The sequence below is a fragment of the Balaenoptera musculus genome, chromosome 18 (genome assembly GCF_009873245.2).
Source record: "Balaenoptera musculus isolate JJ_BM4_2016_0621 chromosome 18, mBalMus1.pri.v3, whole genome shotgun sequence".
Taxonomy (NCBI): Eukaryota; Metazoa; Chordata; class Mammalia; order Artiodactyla; family Balaenopteridae; genus Balaenoptera; species Balaenoptera musculus.
Window position 1 is genome coordinate 37,767,997 of NC_045802.1, and position 19,135 is coordinate 37,787,131.

Here is a 19,135-nt window from a genome sequence, read left to right on the forward strand (position 1 = left end):
GCCAAACAGCTCCATTTGATCTATCCTTTTCGTGTATTTGTATTACCCTGACAGCAAGGCTTTTGAACTGAAGAATTTGTAGAGTATATGTGCATGTTGCCAAAGATACTAAATTTTAACTTTGTGGGATAAAACCAGTTTCATAAATTTAAAAATGTTGTATATTTATTTACTAAGCTATTATTTCTCTTTAAACATAAGCTACCTTATTTTACCTCCATCAACATTTTTACTTTCCCATTAACTATTTTTTTTTGCTTTGAGAAACACACATTTTAAAATTCATTAAATATAATGAATCACAAAAGAAACATGTATATAATTAAATTTCCTTTTCTGTTGTATTATGAAATATATTTATAAATGTAAAACTATTAGAGTTCTCAAATGTGAAGGGCCCATATAACCAATATAACATAGACATTTTGTAATGGGTATTTAGTGCTTATGTGATGATATCTCATAGACAGCAAATTCTTGTCTGAAGATGTAATTTCCCCCTGTGGGCAATGGGAATACCCCCTTAAAAACTGTATTTAGTTAACAACATTAAGGTTTTTCATTATTTTAATATGAAAGTCAGAAAGATTTAATTAAAGGCAGTCATTTAGGAGAAGAGTGTGTAGAGTTTCAGTTTAATTTCTTTCATTTTTAAAATGTAAAATTGCTATTTTGAAAATTATTTTAGTTCTTCATTGAATAAAACATAAAACATCATATACATTTTCTGAATAGTTTGTACATATTACTCATTTTTAATTTGAAATAACTCAAGCTATAAATGTACATGACATATTTTATAACCAACTAGCTGGCCAATCCTGTAATAGCTATTAGGTATATAACACTAAATCCAAAATTATGCATTAAAATAGATAGCTAGTGAGAAGCTGCTGTATAGCACAAGAAGATCAGCTCGGTGCTTTGTGACGACCTAGAAGTGTGGGTTGGGGAGGGTGGGAGGGAGGCTCAAGAGGGAGGGGATATAGGTATACATAGAACTGGTTCACTTCCTTGTCCAGCAGAAACTAACACAACATTGTAAGCAATTTTACTCCGAAAAAAAAAATTTATTTAATGGGAAGCCATATAGAGAGTAGTTAATTACTCAGATTCTGAACACTAAGAGACCTAGGTTCAAGCCTGATCCTACCACCAACTAGGCACGGGAACTTGGGAAAATTATTTTAATTCTTGGTATCTCAGCTTCAACTTTAGTTAAATGGGGTTGAATAATTCTATCTCCTAGGTTTCTATGAGGATTCCATAAATTAATACATATAGCATTCCTAGAATACTGCTTGGTATATGGTAAATACAATGTTAGCATTAGCTATTAACCATAATTATCAATATTATTATTATTTTATAGTAATATGAAATGATCAAATCAAAGGCTTTGAAAAGCATGTCACCAGCTCAATTTGAATATATTATTACCGGAGACTTGAAGTAAGAAGCAAACAAAAGAACTAATTTAAAATATAAAATATAGAATAGTATATTTCTTACCAATGCACTAAATTTTAGAATAGTAAGTCCATTATCTCCTTTTTCATTTGAAAGGGATTGCAAATGTTTGAATATATATATTATAATCTTTACTGTTTCATTTATTTTAATAATCCATTTATTTTAATCCTGTCATGCAGAAAAGTAAAACGTAAATTCCCAAACATGTGATTTTTCATAAGTTGAAATAATATTTAAACTCTTGAATCTTATTCTTCCCCAAACCAAGTCACTTTTGCCTGATCAGTGAAGCTCATAAACTCAGAACACCAGGGAAACATATATTATATTATTCTATTGCTGCTACAGCACTAACTGCCATCTTCATTGTGTAACATGAAACCATAGGGAGAACATACTCTTAATACTTTTCACACATTATGCAGTGGCATGGTCCCAATTATTCTTTTTCTACTCATATGACCTCAGTGACTTCTTCAATAAATCAAAACAAAATATTCCCACTTTTTAAATTTACTTAGAATATGCCTCTAGTATATAAAACAAAGGAACTTTGGAGTAAGTTCACTATACAAGATATAATACAACAAAGTTTTCTATTTTCATGGAATAGTATTTCATAGGTTAATAATAAAATAGATTTCTTTGAGAGTATATCAAATCAAACAGATTATTCTCATTTGAAAACTATCAAAATGTCTTGATTCACTCTACCCTTAATCTACTTCTTTCTGTTATAGCATACGCATTTTTAAATTGCATTCTCTATTAGAAATAACTTTTTAAATCCAATATTTGAATTTAAAAATAATATGGAGAAATAAAGATTTTTCCCTTAAGATTTATGTTTCTCTCAGGAAAAAATCTTACTGAAATTATCAAAATATAACATTACGAATTTGATAATAAATGATTCTGAACAGTTTTAATTTTGCCAAAGAAGTGATTTTATATAAGAAATTCCTTAGAAAAAAGTATTAACAATAAATGGTTATTGGAGTAGTAATAGCAATTCAACACCTTATACGGTTTTTGGAAACAATTCTTTCATGGTTATCATGTAGTAATGCAGGAAGCAGATACTATTAATTAAATGTTTTAAATGATTTTAGATGACACAGTCTTTTAGGATGAAGGTTACAATGGTATCAGTGTAATCGTTATTAATAGGAACTAAATTTCTATAATGCTTACTTCCACTTACAAATATTGCTAGGGATACAACAACAAAATACTGAGTCACCAGAGCTTATTAAAATTCTTAGCCTGTAATGAATCAGAATAGAAGGCTTTGTTTAGTTTACATGTTAATGAATCCTTTGGTTTGCAAAAGTGGGTCCTAAGCCTAGTACAAAATGAAGAATGAAATTGCCTTAAAGAACGGTATTGTTTCCCCAAAACAGTCTGAGAGGGGTGGGTTTGGAAAATAAAGCAACATAGAAGAATTATCAGAGATCCAAATATATAGCCCATGTGATAAGGTCTAAGAGGCAGGAGGCTAAAAAGACTTTTAGAAACATGGATATCAAGTATTATATATTTACGGATTTTTGTTACTATAAAGTCAAAATATCTCTGTTACTTTAAAACTTCAGTAAAGTTGTATTACCAATTAAATGTCTTGTTTAAATAGAAATGTCCCTGATGGGACTTCCCTTGTGGTGCAGTGGTTAAGAATCCACCTGCCAATGCAGGAGACACAGGTTTGATCCCTGGTCCAGGATGATCCCACATTCTGTGGAGCAACTAAGCCCGTGCACCACAACTACTGAGCCTGTGCTCTAAAGCCTGCGAGCCACAACTACTGAGTCCACGTGCCACAACTACTGAAGCCCGCTTGCCTAGAGCCCATGCTCCGCAACAAGAGAAGCCACCACAATGAGAAGCATGCACACCACAATGAAGAGTAGCCCCCACTTGCCGCAACTAGAGAAAGCCTGTGTGCAACAACAAAGACCCAACACAACCAAAAACAAATAAAATAAAATAAATATATTTATTAAAATAAATAAATGAATAAATACATAGAAATGTCCTTGAGAAATCAAAAAAGCTGTGAAGTGACATATTTAAAATGTTCTTTTCTGCTTCTAACTAGAGCGATTTAAAGATTAATTCCTCTTCCAGCCACACCTATACATTCACCAATATATAGCAGAGGAACACTAACAACCAAAGGAGACAGAAAACAGTAGAATAAACTTACATAGGCTTCAAAATTTTACAGAACTAATGAAGAAAGTAAGCCTCCCTATATAAATATACAAATTAAGTCAATAGATGATAAATAGATAAATTTATTTTTGTTGTTATGGCAAAAGCTCTTTTCTTGAGTAGTTTTACACTAAAATTAATATTTCTTTGAGGTTAGTAAAATATTGACCAGTGCAATGAAAAAATATATGGCATAAAATTAGCTCTGAAAAAAAAAAAAAATGTTGCAACAGGTTATGTATGTAAAAGAAAAAGAAAAAAGGGTAACATGGTATACTTTATACACTAAGTTTGGTTAGGACATAGGGACTATAAAATAAAACAAAATTTAATTGCATTTAAAATTCATTGAGGTTGGCTCTATAAAGTTAGCAGGGTTGACCTAGTCTTCAATTTGGCAACACCTTTTGTCAAGTAGGCTATAATTCCATTGTTTTTCTTCATTTATATCCTCTACATTCCACTATTTCACCAAGTGTTGAATCGGAAGTGTGGTTAGCAACATCTGGATTGAGTTGGTCTCAACAGAAAATTGTCATAACATGGCTGTTTCCTGAAGTAGAGGAAACATACAAACGGTACCCCTTCCTGATCACTACCATAATGAAGCTTATTCTAGTTGCAGTGTATTAAATCTACACAACCCTGATTTATATAGTATTTATGTAGGAAATAGAGCAGTACAATAGTGTTACTGGTTTTTAGTTGATTGCTGTGTGATTACTCTGTTTTTTGTTGTTATTGCCCGGTATTGTAAACTCTTCCCTTTGTTCTTGTTTTTTGAAGTTGTGAATTGCACATAATCATAAATGAATAAATGAATATTTTTAGAAATGGAAGTAACACAGGCATTCCAAAAAAAATTTATGGTGGATGTAAAAGTAATTGAATACAAATGTAGAAGGCTGAGAAATTATATTTGGGCTTCCTGTGGTGCAGTTAAATGAGAATTACTTTCTTGTTACGAGATGTTTTTAGCTATTGAACTATGGCCCATATTTTTCTTGTATAAGCAACATCCCCTACTATCCCCAGGTTCTCTTTGAGTACAGGAAACATTAGTGTAAAAGCTTTATATTATAAAGTAGCTGTGAAGAGAAGGCAGAGTTAAAGTAATGATATGGCTTTCATCCTTATAGTTACAGTGATGAGTGCAACAAGTTGATCCAACTATTTAAGAGATACATGGTATACTCTGGCACAAGCTTAGAGAAGAAACATGACAAAGTGTCATAGCCCTGGAGAAGAAGTTCTCTCCTCATATCTCAATGGGACCAAAGTGCTGCTCATATATATGGTGATTTAGCACCCTTAGAAATGTCTGGTAAGCATTATTTGCTTGAACATCAGCATTATCTTGAAAGGTAATAATGAAAACAAAATTTTCCCAAGTCACTCTGGTGTGAACAGATAAGAACGAGGAAAAAGTAATAGCCTTGGTGAATGCAACTGAAGAAATAACTCTTGAACACATGAAAAGCATTGCTTTGGGGACAAGAAAATAATGAAGAATTTAAAGAAGACCTGTAGTCCTGTTATTATACAGTAGAAACTATTCAAACAACAGACATTTGGGTTCTATTCTTTAAATAATATTGTAACAGCAGTAACAATGAGAAGGATGTGTATATCAGTAAAAAAGAATGAGAATAAAAGAAAAAAACTATTTAGATTCAGCTATATGTTTTCTCTTATTTTGCAATCTTTATGTCATAAAACCTAATGTTATTCAAGCTTCAGAGGAATTTGTCATTCCTTAGCTTATCTCTGAATGTTTAAAAGTAAAGTATAAATTGAGAATGGGGTAGAATTGACACCCACATTTTATTAATAATCTCTGCTTTGTTATTCAGATGAGTTTGGAAAATCAGCTCACTCTCATTACTTCTCCTCAGTTCTAAATATTAACATTTATACAGGTGAGAAAAAGAGAAAAAGCAGGATGCAGGAACACATCATATATATAAAGGTCCCTGGAAGGCATGTTAAAAATCATAAACAATTACCTTCTAGGGATACCCATAAGTTAAATTTTCCATATCTTTTAAGCTATTATTGTCAATAATCTAATTTTAGCAGATAGATGAAGCACATAACTTTGAGTCCATTCCATTTAACTATGACTTATCTCACTAAAAGACAAGGCTGGGGTTACTCCATTCTTCTTATTCATTTGGATGCTTACTCATCTCCCTACATTCTTCTCACTACCTCCTCTTCATTGTGGTCCAAATTTAAGTTAATTTAGTTTATATGCCCTTACCCCTTAGGCAAAGTGATTGGTCTAAGGGTGGGCAGTCATAATACTTACTATCTCTGGCCTGTGTGATTTCTGGACAATTGGCTAGATCAAGCAGAATTCTTCCTGAGATTCTTAGATCAGGAGATTGAGGAAGAGGCTATTTTCTGTAGGGTACTGAAGCTGAGAGTCAACTTACCAGAGGTCATATTCTCAGCAAGAAGGAGAAAATTCTACCTCTAATAGGACAGAAAGAAGTCTTCATGCACAGGAAAAGCAGAGAAGAGAGAACTGTTGTGACTTTAGTCCCTAGTTCCGGTTCCGTCTGAGACCAGTATCAATTCTGTCATTCTCAAAACTTAGTCACACAAACAAATGCATCCTCTATTTTTGCTTAGGTTAGTCCAAGTTGGATTTCTATCACTTGGAATAGTCATATTGCAAAGATCAATGAATGGTTTATGACTTCTTAATGCTGCTTAATCAATAAAGGAATAAATGATTAACAGGAAATACAAATTATGGTACAAAATTATAGACCCCTGCAGGAAAATAAAGCACATGTGAAAGATAAATGGATAAACATGAAGAAAATGATGAATGTGTAATTTAGGAAATATTTAAAATCTTTGTTTTAATTCTGCAATTTTCTATATATTTACTTATTAGATCATACCTATGGTTGATTAATACCCTTACAATTTAATTCAGCTCATTTCTATTTGTCCTGTATTTTAATTGTTGTAGTTAATGTTTTTGTCTTTATCCAATGAAATATCTCATTGAACATATAAAAAGTTACTTTATATTTTATACTTACAGGAGTTGAAAGGAAAGAGATTTTGTAAAGCAAAATACAATCAATGTAAACATTGATTGGAAGTAAAATAAAAATAGTAAAGAGCAGGATTTTAAAAAAATGCTATGAAACTAAAAGCTCAAATGAAGGGCACTATTTCTCATTGATTTTCTGCTATTTATGATGACATTCCAAATGTCTAACTGGTGAGCTTTGCTGATTTTTTTGTAAAAGTTTTCTTACTTTCTCTGAAATCTGGGTATATTGAAACTTCAATAATTTATCTCTTTCAGTCAGATTTATAGATTCTAACAAACAAATAATATCTCTTTTTGTCAGCTATTATCTATTTATACTTAGCTCCACCCCAGGCTTTCTAAGCTCTTCCTTGATGCACCCTAAAAACTATAGTGAAAATAGTAGATAAGAAATTAAGCTCAGGAAATTTAAGAAAGATGGATAGAGGTTGCAAGAGCTAGTGGCTCATACTACATCAATATCAATTCTTGTGACGTTGTCTATTTTTCCTAATTCAGACTTATGGTCTTATGAATAGTGTATAATGGCCAGTTGACTGAGGAAGTAAAAGCATGTTCAAATTTATAGATAGTCTACATGCTATACTGCTTACAACTGTGACTGAATAGGTGAAGAGATAAATCCCAATACAGAAGTGGTCCTGCAGGACAGTAGGAGAGATAAATCTTTTGAGTGGGTAGAAATTCAACCCGTATATTTGCTTTTCTCCTTAATCCAGACGAGAAATTGCTATAAGTAAAGAATGACATAGATTTGAGCAGCTGTTCACAGTCTGGATGAATGATAAAGAACCTGAAAAGAACAAGATTTGAAGATTGGTAGCAAGGAGCTCTGAGGAAGAAATATCAGGATGGGGCTTTAAGAACAACTAGAGGTTGTGAAGATACTTGTGTTCCATGTGTATACTCCCCAAAGGTCATTATCTGCAGAGGAGGCTTTCAGTAATCAAGTGGACAAGATGACATATACTGTGGATAAAATTCAGTTTCTTTCTTTAGCCATCCTGTGCTTACACAACAGACTCAATAAAAAATATCATAATGTTAGTAATGTAAGTACAGAACTTCCCTTTACCGGGCTATATCTAACCTATTAATAGCAGAGAAAAACTTTGTTTTTTATGTGGAACTATTTCCTGGTGGTACATTGATTACATTGTATATCATAGAGAAAGTCATTTGTTCTCAAAGGAACAGAAATATGTTGGGAATATAGAATTGCATTTTTGGCCCATAACACTTCTAGGACTACCATCTATAAACTTATCAATTGATATTCTGTACACAATTACTTTTGAAAAAGGAACAGATTTCATAGCATAAGAAGTAGAACAGTGGGTTCATGCACGTAGAATTCATTGGTCTTACCACAGACCTCATTAGCTATAAGTAACTGGCCTGGTGGAATAAGTATGTGCCTTTGGCAGAATCAACCAATGTACGCCAGTTGAGAGTTAACATCCAGGAAGGACGGGGTTCTATCCTACAGAACGCAGTATATTTCATGCATCAGCAACCAAGATATGGTGCAGGATATAGTGGTCTGAGAATACAGTAGGAAGAATGAGAGTGGTTTCTCTCATGATTACCCTTATTATCTCACCTCATTTTCCCCTCCATTTAATTCCCACAGGTTTGAGATCTACTGATATGAAGATTTTGGTCCCAAGAAGAATATTTTTAGAGAGGAAACAATATTGTTCCAATAAATTGGGAGTTGAATCTGACACTCAGCTTTTAGATTTTTGTTTTTGTTTGTTGTTGTTTTATGATCTTGAACCAGCAGACAAAGAAGAGTGTTACTCTATTGGCAGAGTGATTAAGATTTCAAGGGAAAATAGAACTGTTGTTCCTCAGAAGGGGGTCTGAGAAGATTACTTCTGGAATCTCTACAGGGTGCCTCTTAGTACTTTAATGTCCAATAGTAAAAGTTAATACAAAGTTACAGCAAACAAACAAAGGAAGAATCATTAAGGATTAAGTCTCTTCAGGAGGGAAGATTTTTGTCATTCCACAGGTAAAGAATTAGACCTACTGAGTTCTTATCTAAGAGCAAAGGAAACATGAAAAATGTAGTGGCAGATCAGCTACGGATTCATGACCAGTTACAGGAGTGAGAACTATACCAGCCATGTGTAGCATATTTTCCTTTGGTTGTTATATCCGTGCCTATATCTACCTCAATATTTTTACCTAAACTATATTTTTATTTTTTCTTTTTGTCTTTCCCTAATTATTTTATATAAAGGTCTTTGTTAGTGATTATTTTACATTTTTTTTCCATAGGTACAAAGTGTTCAGATGAGACTGTGAATGAATGTGAGAAGAAATTAGCAAAGCTTACAGATGCATATTGTGACTGTCTCCCAGTTATGGATACTGACAGCGGGGACTTGTATAATTTTAGGAAGAGTGGAAGAATAATTTTGTTTGTACAAAAAGAAAATTATCTCTTGTTAAGAAAAATCATAGGTTGTTTTTTTGTTAAAATAATTATGGATGTTGTGCTAGATAATTACCTATTTGCACTCACCTTCAGTCAACCCTTTTATGTTCCAGATTTGCTAGTGATGGGACTCTACAAACCACTTTTCTATTTTGTCAGCTAGATCTCTCTTAGACTCTGCCAATATGGGATTTTAGTGTAAGAAAGGAAGGATGAATGAAAAAGAATGAACTTCTTATTATTTTCTATTCCTATCAGTCACTCCTATAATTTGTTCTTATCTTGGCAATGATAGTTGAATCAAGTAAGAGCAGTTAATTTCAGTTTTCAGGTTGCACACATCAGAACCAGCCTTACTGCACCTCCCTGGGATAGTTGGCTGCCTCCCCATCCACTGGGGTCTGAGTTCCAGCTCCCTTGGGCCTCTTCTCAGTTTTAAGATACCATAGACTTCCCTTTGTTTCCTCAGACATAAAGGTTATTATTATGCAATTATTAACTCCATGAAACCTCCTTCTCATCATAGAAGCCTTTTCAATTCTCTAATGCCCAGTTAACGGTTTTTATATTAACTTCTCCCTGTTGAAATAATTGGTTAGATTTCTGTTTCTTGTCTGACTCTAACTAATATAGATACTGAGTATTGAAGGTATAAAGAATGAGACAAAGTTCCTATTCACAGGTTCACAATAACAAAGGGAGAGGACAAACAGAGAATTACAATACAGTGGGTTTGCAAATCCCCAGAGATAGTACAAAACCATCATGAAACACATGCACTTCTCCAATGTTACACTGTTTTCTCTGCCTAGAATATTTCACTCATTCCTTTATTCATTCATTCATTCAGTTGATATTTATTCAGCACTCTCTCTATATATATATATCTTCAGGACTTCTGGGAATAAATTGTTAGCCAAAAAAAGAAATAAAGAAATAAGAATTATGTATCTGCTGTCATGGAGTTTACCATCTGTAGCCAATGACACATATTAAACAACCAGAGCAATCTATAATTACAAACTGTGATACAGTAAATGCTCTGAAGGAAAAGTACAGGGAGATAAGGAAAACATAGGAAAGCTTTATCTACTCTGGTGAGTCAAGTAAGTTTTCTCTGATACAGGGACACTTGAGCTGAAATTATAAGATTTAGGAAGTTAATTATAGATAAACATTAATTTATTTTTATTGAAGTATAGTTTACTTATAGTATTATAATAGTTTCAAGTGTACAGCAAAGAATTTTAGAGGAACATGTATCTCAAGCTTGGGGAATAACTTGTGCAAGGAGCCTGAGTTGAAAGGGTGCACCTCTAATTTTGTGACCTGAAAGCAAGCTGTGAACACTCTCTCTACACTTGTCTCTCTTCCTCTTTTCACTTAATTATCACCTACTAATAATTCTTGGAGCAATTTTGGTCCAAATTATCTTGGAAAATATTGCATGACAGCTTACCAAGCTGCCTCCCTTATGCTATCCAAGGCCAGGTTTAAATAACTGCTATGTGCTCATCCAACACTAGAGTTCCTCACCATGACTTTTCAGTATGCTATTTGTATAATTGTCTCCCTCACAACACATTCAAACACGGTGCCTTATATACAGGTAGATTCCCAAGCACCAATCATTCCAGTACAATTTCATGACTATTGCTACATCTAAATTTATATACTCTATCATTTTCAAAATATTTCCTTTAATTTTGATTTCTTTAACTTAAATGTTTACCTTAAAATAAAACTTTATGTCACAATTGTTAATTGTACATAGATACTAATATAAGTGACAAGGGGATAATCATAAAAATAAACATAGTAAATACAATGTAATGTTACATACATAATTTATAATAAAAACACAATAATAGATTGATGTCATGGACCAATTACATACATGAAAAGAGTTCCTTAGTGTAAAGAATAAAAGAGTTTGTGATTAGTAAAGAATAAGTAGATTATAATTTAACTGTTACTTTAAGATTCAGTTGTAGTAATCTCTCATATGAGGCTAACTACTAACCAGAGAGTGAGAGTTACCATGTTTTCTGACTGAGTTCTAATTCTCAATTTAAAAACAGCAACACACCTATAGCACAATTATAAGTTGTATTTTATATGGATTTCAGTGGCTATCTGAATGATGAGAAAACGGGTAAAAGTTCAGTCTCTAATATTTTCATCTGACTCAATATCTATCTTTACTCCAGAAAAATGGATTTTTAAAAACCTTAAAATTCACACATCTTCCTTTTCTCCCCACTATATTCATTGTTTTTCCATATCACATGTTAAGGAAAGGAAGCTTATAGCACCCAGGGCTAAGGCAAAGATCCTTCAGCCTTAGAGCTTGCTGAACGTAGCTTTGTGTGTGTTCTTGTGTCTATGCTCATGTTGAAGGCCTGTCAACATGCATGCATCTCTTTAGCAAAATGTGTTATCTTGGAACTATGTGTTTTGTTTTGTTTTTTCAGGATCGTGGTAATGTTATTGAGTGTCAACAGAAAACTAATACAGCTTTTAGTATCTGGAAGTGGCATGCTGCTGTAACAAATAAATAAAATATGGAATCAGCTTTTTTTTTGGTTTTTTTTAAATTTTTATTTTTAATTTTATTTTTTTGCTTTTTAATATTTATTTATTAATTTATTTTTAAAAGTTGTGATCATCAATGTTTGTATTAGATCACTTCCTCCAAGATCCTGGTAGATACAAACTGTGAGCATTTTCAGTAATTCATGGAAGACAGAGAGAAGTGCTCCAAAATCACCCCACCTGTGAACAATGAACATTTTTTTTTAAATTTTTATTGGAATATGGTTGACTTACAACATTATATTAGTTTCAGGTATACAGCAAAGTGAATCAGTTATGCATATATATACATCCACTCTTTTTAAGATTCTTTTCCCATATAGGCCATTACAGAGTACTGAGTTCCCTGTGCTATACAGTAGGTCCTTATAGTTATCTATTTATTTCATGTATAGTAGTGGGTATGTCAATCTCAATCTCCTAATTTATCCCTTCCCCACTTACTCCCTGGTAACCATAAGTTTGTTTTTTACATCTGTAAATATTTCTGTTTTGTAGATAAGATCATTTGTACCCTTTACTTAGATTCCACATATAAGTGAAATCATATGATATTTATGTTTCTCTGTCTGACGTACTTCACTTAGTATGATAATCTCCAGGTCCATCCATGTTGCTGTAAATGGCATTATTTCATTCTTTTTAATGGCTGAGTAATATTCCACTGTATATAGGTACCACATCTTCTTTATCCATTCATCTGTCGATGGACATTTATGTTGCTTCCATGTCTTGGCTATTGTAAACAGTGCTGCAATGAACATTTCTAACCATGGTTTTCTCAGGATATATGCCCAAGAGTGGGATTGCTGGATCATATGGTAGCTCTATTTTTAGTTTATTAAGGAACTTCCACACTGTTTTCAATAGTGGCTGTACCAATTTACATTCCCACCAACAGTGTAGGAGGGTTCCATTTTTCTCCACATCCTCTCCAGCATTTACTCTTTGTGTATTTTTGATGTTGGTCATTCTGACTGGTGTGAGGTGCTATCTCATTGTAGTTTTGATTTGTATTTCTCTAATAATTAGTGATGTTGAGCATCTTTTTATGAGCCTTTTTGTCATCTGTATACCTTTGGAGAAATGTCTATTTAGGTCTTCTGTCTATTTTTGATTCAGTTGTTTGTTTGTTTGTTTTTGATGTTGAGTTACATGTGCTGTTTGTAAATTTTGGAGATTAATCCCATGTCAGTTACACCATTTGCAAATATTTGCTCCCATTCTGTGGGTTGTCTTTTCATTTTGTTTATGGTTTCCTTTGCCGTGCAAAAGCTTTTGAGTTTAATTACGTCCTATTTGTTTATTTTTGATTTTATTTCCATTACTCTAGGAGACGGATCAAAAAGATACTGCTGTAAATTATGTCAAAGAGTGTTCTGCCTAAGTTTTCCTTTAGAGTTTTATAGTATCCAAACTTACATTTAGGTCTTTAATCCATTTTGAGTTTATTTTTGTGTATGGTATTAAATAATGTTCTAATTTCATTTTTTATATGTAACTGTCCAGTTTTCCCAGCACTACTAATTGAAGAGACTGTCTTTTCTCCATTGTATAGTCTTGCCTCCTTTGTCATAGATTAATCAATCATAGGTGCATGGGTTTATTTCTGGGCTTTCTATCCAGTTCCATTGATCTATATTTCTGTTTTTGTACAAGTACCACACTGTTTTGATGACTGTAGCTTTGTAGTATAATCTGAAGTCAGGGAGCCTGATTCCTGCAGTCTGTTTATCTTTGTCAAGATTACTTTGGCTATTTGGGGTCTTTTGTGTCTTCATACAAACTTAAATTTTTTTGGTTCTATTTCTGTGAAAACGCATTGGTAATTCAATAGAGATTGCATTGAATCTGTAGATTGCCTTGTGTAGTATAGTCATTTTGACAATATTGATTCTTCCTATACAAGACTATGGTATCTTTCCAACTGTATGTTTCATTTTCCATTTATTTCATCATTATCTTATACTTTTCAGTGTACAGGTATTTTGCCTCCTTATGTAGGTTTATTCATATGTATTTTATTCTTTTTGATGCAATGGTACTGAGTTTTTTCTTTAATTTCTCTTTTTGATCTTTTGTTTTAATGTATAGGAACACAAGAGATTTCTGCATATTAATTTTATATCCTGCTACTTTACCAAATTCATTGATGAGCTCTAGTAGTTTTCTGGTAGCATGTTTAGGATTGTCTATGTATATAGTATCATGTCACCTGCAAACAGTGACAGGTTTACTTCTTCTTTTCCAATTTGGATTCCTTTCATTTTTTCTTCTCTGATTGCAGTGGCTAGGACTTCCAAAACTATGCTGAATAAAAATGAAAATTGTGGACCTCTTTGTCTTGTCCCTGATCTTAGAGGAAATGATTTCAGCTTTTCCTCAGTAAGTATGATGATAGCTGTAGGTATGTTATATATGGCCTATATTATGTTGAGGAATGTCCTCTCTAGGCCCACTTTCTGGAGAGCTTTTTTTTTTTTTTTTATCATAAATGAGTGTTGAATTTTGTCAAAACCTTTTCTGCATCTATTGAGATGATCATATGACTTTTATTCTTCAGTTTGTTGATGTGATGTATCACATTGACTGATTCATGGATATTGAAAAATCCTTGCATCCCTGGAATATATCCCACTTGATCATGGTGTTTGATTGTTTTAAAATATCTTTGGATTTGGTTGACTAGTATTTTCTTGAGGATTTTTGTGAGGGTTATGTTCATCAGTGATATTGGCCTGTAATTTTCTTGTTTTGTGGTATCTTTTTCTGGTTTTGGTATCAGGGTGATTGTGGCCATGTTTTTTAATGCTGCCTTTAATTATTAATTCCATGACAGACAGACACATTTGGTGTCTGTTTATAATTTGCTTGTGGCTATTGAATAGAGCAATAAATGGAGCATTTTGAGAAAAAAAATACCTATCATCTTGAGCAGCTTTCAGAAACAAAGACCAAGATCAGTGTGCCCAACATCAGCCACGCCATAGGGATACAGTCTCACTACTCATTTACCAGGCCATGATGCTGACCTATAATCAGAGAGAATAAGATATTTCTGCATCTCTAGCTTCTTAATTGGTCTCATCAAAATTGTGTATATCATTTTATTGGCGTAGAGTTGCTTGTAGTAATCTCTCATGATGTTTTGTATTTCTGCAGTGTCAGTGGTTACTTCTCCTTTTTCATTTCTAATTCTATTGATTTGAGTCTTCTCCCTTTTTCTCTTGATGAGTCTGGCTAATGGTTTATCAATTTTGTTTATCTTCTCAAAGAACCAGCTTTTAGTTTTATTGATTTTTGCTATTGTTTCCTTCATTTCTTTTTCATTTATTTCTGACCTGATCTTTATGATTTCTTTCCTTCTGCTAGCTTTGGGGTTTTTTTGTTCTTCTTTCTCTAATTGCTTTAGGTGCAAGGTTAGGTTGTTTATTCGAGATGTTTCCTGTTTCTTGAGGTAGGCTTGTATTGCTATAAACTTCCCTCTTAGCACTGCTTTTGCTGCGTCCCATAGGTTTTGGGTCGTCGTATCTCCATTGTCATTTGTTTCTAGGTATTTTTTGATTTCCCCTTTGTTTTCTTCAGTGATCACTTCGTTATTAAGTAGTGTATTGTGTAGCCTCCATGTGTTTGTATTTTTTACACATCTTTTCCTGTAATTGATATCTAGTCTCATAGCGTTGTGGTCGGAAAAGATACTTGATACGATTTCAATTTTCTTAAATTTACCAAGGCTTGATTTGTGACCCAAGATATGATCTATCCTGGAGAATGCTCCATGCGCACTTGAGAAAAATGTGTATTCTGTTGTTTTTGGGTGGAATGTCCTATAAATATCCATTAAGTCCATCTTGTTTAATGTATCATTTAAAGCTTGTGTTTCCTTATTTATTTTCATTTTGGATGATCTGTCCATTGGTGAAAGTGGGGTGTTAAAGTCCCCTACTATGATTGTGTTGCTGTCAATTTCCCCTTTTATGGCTGTTAGTATTTGCCTTATGTATTGAGGTGCTCCTATGTTGGGTGCATAAATATTTACAATTGTTATACCTTCCTCTTGGATCGATCCCTTGATCATTATATAGTGTCCTTCTTTGTCTCTTATAATATTCTTTATTTTAAAGTCTATTTTGTCTGATATGAGAATTGCTACTCCAGCTTTCTTTTGATTTCCATTTGCATGGAATATCTTCTTCCATCCCCTCACTTTCAGTCTGTATGTGTCTCTAGGTCTGAAGTGGGTCTCTTGTAGACAGCATATATATGGGTCTTGTTTTTGTATCCATTCAGCCAGTCTGTGTCTTTTGGTGGGAGCATTTAATCCATTTACATTCAAGGTAATTATCGATATGTATCTTCCTATTCCCATTTTCTTAAATGTTTTGGGTTTGTTATTGTAGGTGTTTTCCTTCTCTTGTGTTTCTTGCCTAGAGAAGTTCCTTTAGCATTTGTTGTAAAGCTGGTTTGGTGGTGCTGAACTCTCTCAGCTTTTGCTTGTCTGTAAAGATTTTAATTTCTCCATCACATCTGAATGAGATCCTTGCTGGGTAGAGTAATCTTGGTTGTAGGTTTTTCTCCTTCATCACTTTAAGTATATCCTGCCACTCCCTTCTGGCTTGCAGGGTTTCTGCTGAAAGATCAGATGTTAACCTTATGGGGATTCCCTTGTGTGTTATTTGTTGTTTTTCCCTTGATGCTTTTAATATGTTTGACCCAGCTCCCAGAGAAATGGAAATAAGAACACAAATAAACAAATGGGACCTAATGAAACTTAAAAGCTTTTGCACAGCAAAGGAAACAATAAACAAGACCAAAAGACAACCATCAGAATGGGAGAAAATATTTGCAAATGAAGCAACTGACAAAGGATTAATCTCCAAGATTTACAAGCAGCTCATGCAGCTCAATAACAAAAAAACGAACAACCCAATCCAAAAATGGGCAGAAGACCTAAATAGACATTTCTCCAAAGAAGATATACAGATGGCCTACAGACACATGAAAGAATGCTCAACATCATTAATCATTAGAGAAATGCAAATCAAAACTACAATGAGATATCATCTCACACCGGTCAGAATGGCCATCATCAAAAAATCTAGAAACAATAAATGCTGGAGAGGGTGTGGAGGAAAGGGCACTCTCTTGCACTGTTGGTGGGAATGTAAATTGATACAGCCACTATGGAGAACAGTATGGAGGTTCCTTAAAAAACTACAAATAGAACTACCATACGATCCAGCAATCCCACTACTGGGCATATACCCTGAGAAAACCATAGTTCAAAAAGAGTCATGTACCAAAATGTTCATTGCAGCTCTATTTACAATAGCCAGGACCTGGAAGCAACCTAAATGTCCATCGACAGATGAATGGATAAAGAAGATGTGGCACATATATACAATGGAATATTACTCAGCCATAAAAAGAAATGAAATGGAGGTATTTGTAATGAGGTGGATGGAGTTAGAGTCTGTCATACAGAGTGAAGTAAGTCAGAAAGAGAAAAACAAATACAGTATGCTAACACATATATACGGAATCTAAGGAAAAAAAAAAAAAAAAGGGCATGAAGAACCTAGTGGCAAGACGGGAATAAAGACACAGACCTAGTAGAGAATGGACTTGAGGATATGGGGAGGGGGTGAGGTGAGATGTGACAGGGTGAGAGAGTGTCATGGACATATATACACTACCAAATGTAAAATAGATAGCTAGTGGGAAGCAGCCGCATAGCACAGGGAGATCAGCTCGGTGCTTTGTGACCACCTAGAGCGGTGGGATGGGGAGGGTGGGAGGGAGGGAAATGCAAGAGGGAAGAGATATGGGAACATATTGTATATGTATAACTGATTAACTTTGTTATAAAGCAGAAGCTAACACACCATTGTAAGGCAATTATACTTCAATAAAGATGTTTAAAAAAAAAATTGTGTATATCACATTCTGAGAGGAAAAAAATACATCCTGGAAGCAAGATGTTTACATATATGTGAAAGAATCTTGATTAGAATTGAAAAGAGTATAAAATGAGAAGAATGCATTGGAAATGAACAAGACTGGAAACTAAAAGACCAGTTAGAAAAATTATTAATAACAATAATACAGGAGTGTCTACTTTGTTATAGGGATTCTTCTAAGTAGTTTTCATTTAAGTCTGTAAATACCCCAAATAATTAGTTGCCAGTATTATTCATACTTTATAGATGGTTACACTAAAAGTCACAGATAAGTATAGGGAATGAAATTACCTGGAAATCTGGCAGGCAGTGCCCTTATTCATTTTTGCCTACTATTATTTAGCGTTCTGAGAAAAGATGGTGTCTCGTGCTGTGCCAGTGGCTCTGGGGAAGGAGAGACGTGTAGAGACACAAATGATATAAGAAAACAAAATATCAGGTCTCAATAATTTGTCTGAATTTTACTTTTATTCCTTTTATAGTATGTATAGAGTTTAAGAGAAGAAAGGGATTTGATCTAATGAAAAGCAGTTGAAGTAACTGACTCTTAATTGATGGTAGTTTCCTTGAAATCCAAATTGTCCATCCATCAATACCTTTATGTTAAACTCAACAAAATCTGCAAACCAGTGAAAATATTTTCTTACATGCCAAGCGTTCTCTATAGTATTCCATAGCTAGAGAGTTTTCACCAGGTATAAAAGTGAGCAACTATACTATGAATTCTTTAGTGTGGTAATATGGTTTTTCAAAGACAATCTCTGACTTGTTTATATTCTGATTGAATATGTGTTCAGATTAATGTATGTCATGATCTGGAGTAAATTAACACTTCTAAATCCTAAAACCAAACTATCAAATACTTTTTAAAAAATAGCTAAAATAGTCCAGACACATTTATGCTACATAAACAATTACCAATCTGACTATCTGGATTAAATCAGTTAATCTCTTGTTATAGTTTTTAAATCTATAAAATGTAATATTATTAGTTGTGAGATTGTTATATACTGACATTTTTGAAAATTTTTCATATGAGAGCTAACTAGATTTCTCTGTATTTCTGAAGAATCAAGGGTGTGTATTAATATGCAGAAATCTCCAGAAAGAGATGATATGCAAAAGGCAATGAATAAAAGCAAAAGAGTGATGGGAAAATATTCCTATTTGCCTGACGTAAGAGAATAATGATAAGAGTGACAGTGTAACAAGTTTTCAAAGTGTTATCTTCTGAGGTGGTCAGGTAATAAAAATGAGTTTTAAAGTGCAACAATACTTAATTTGGTATTGTTGTTTCTTGCTGATTTTTTCATGAGCTTTTACTAGGTGTATCTAATATTTCATAAGAGGATATTTAAGAAGACGAGTAGA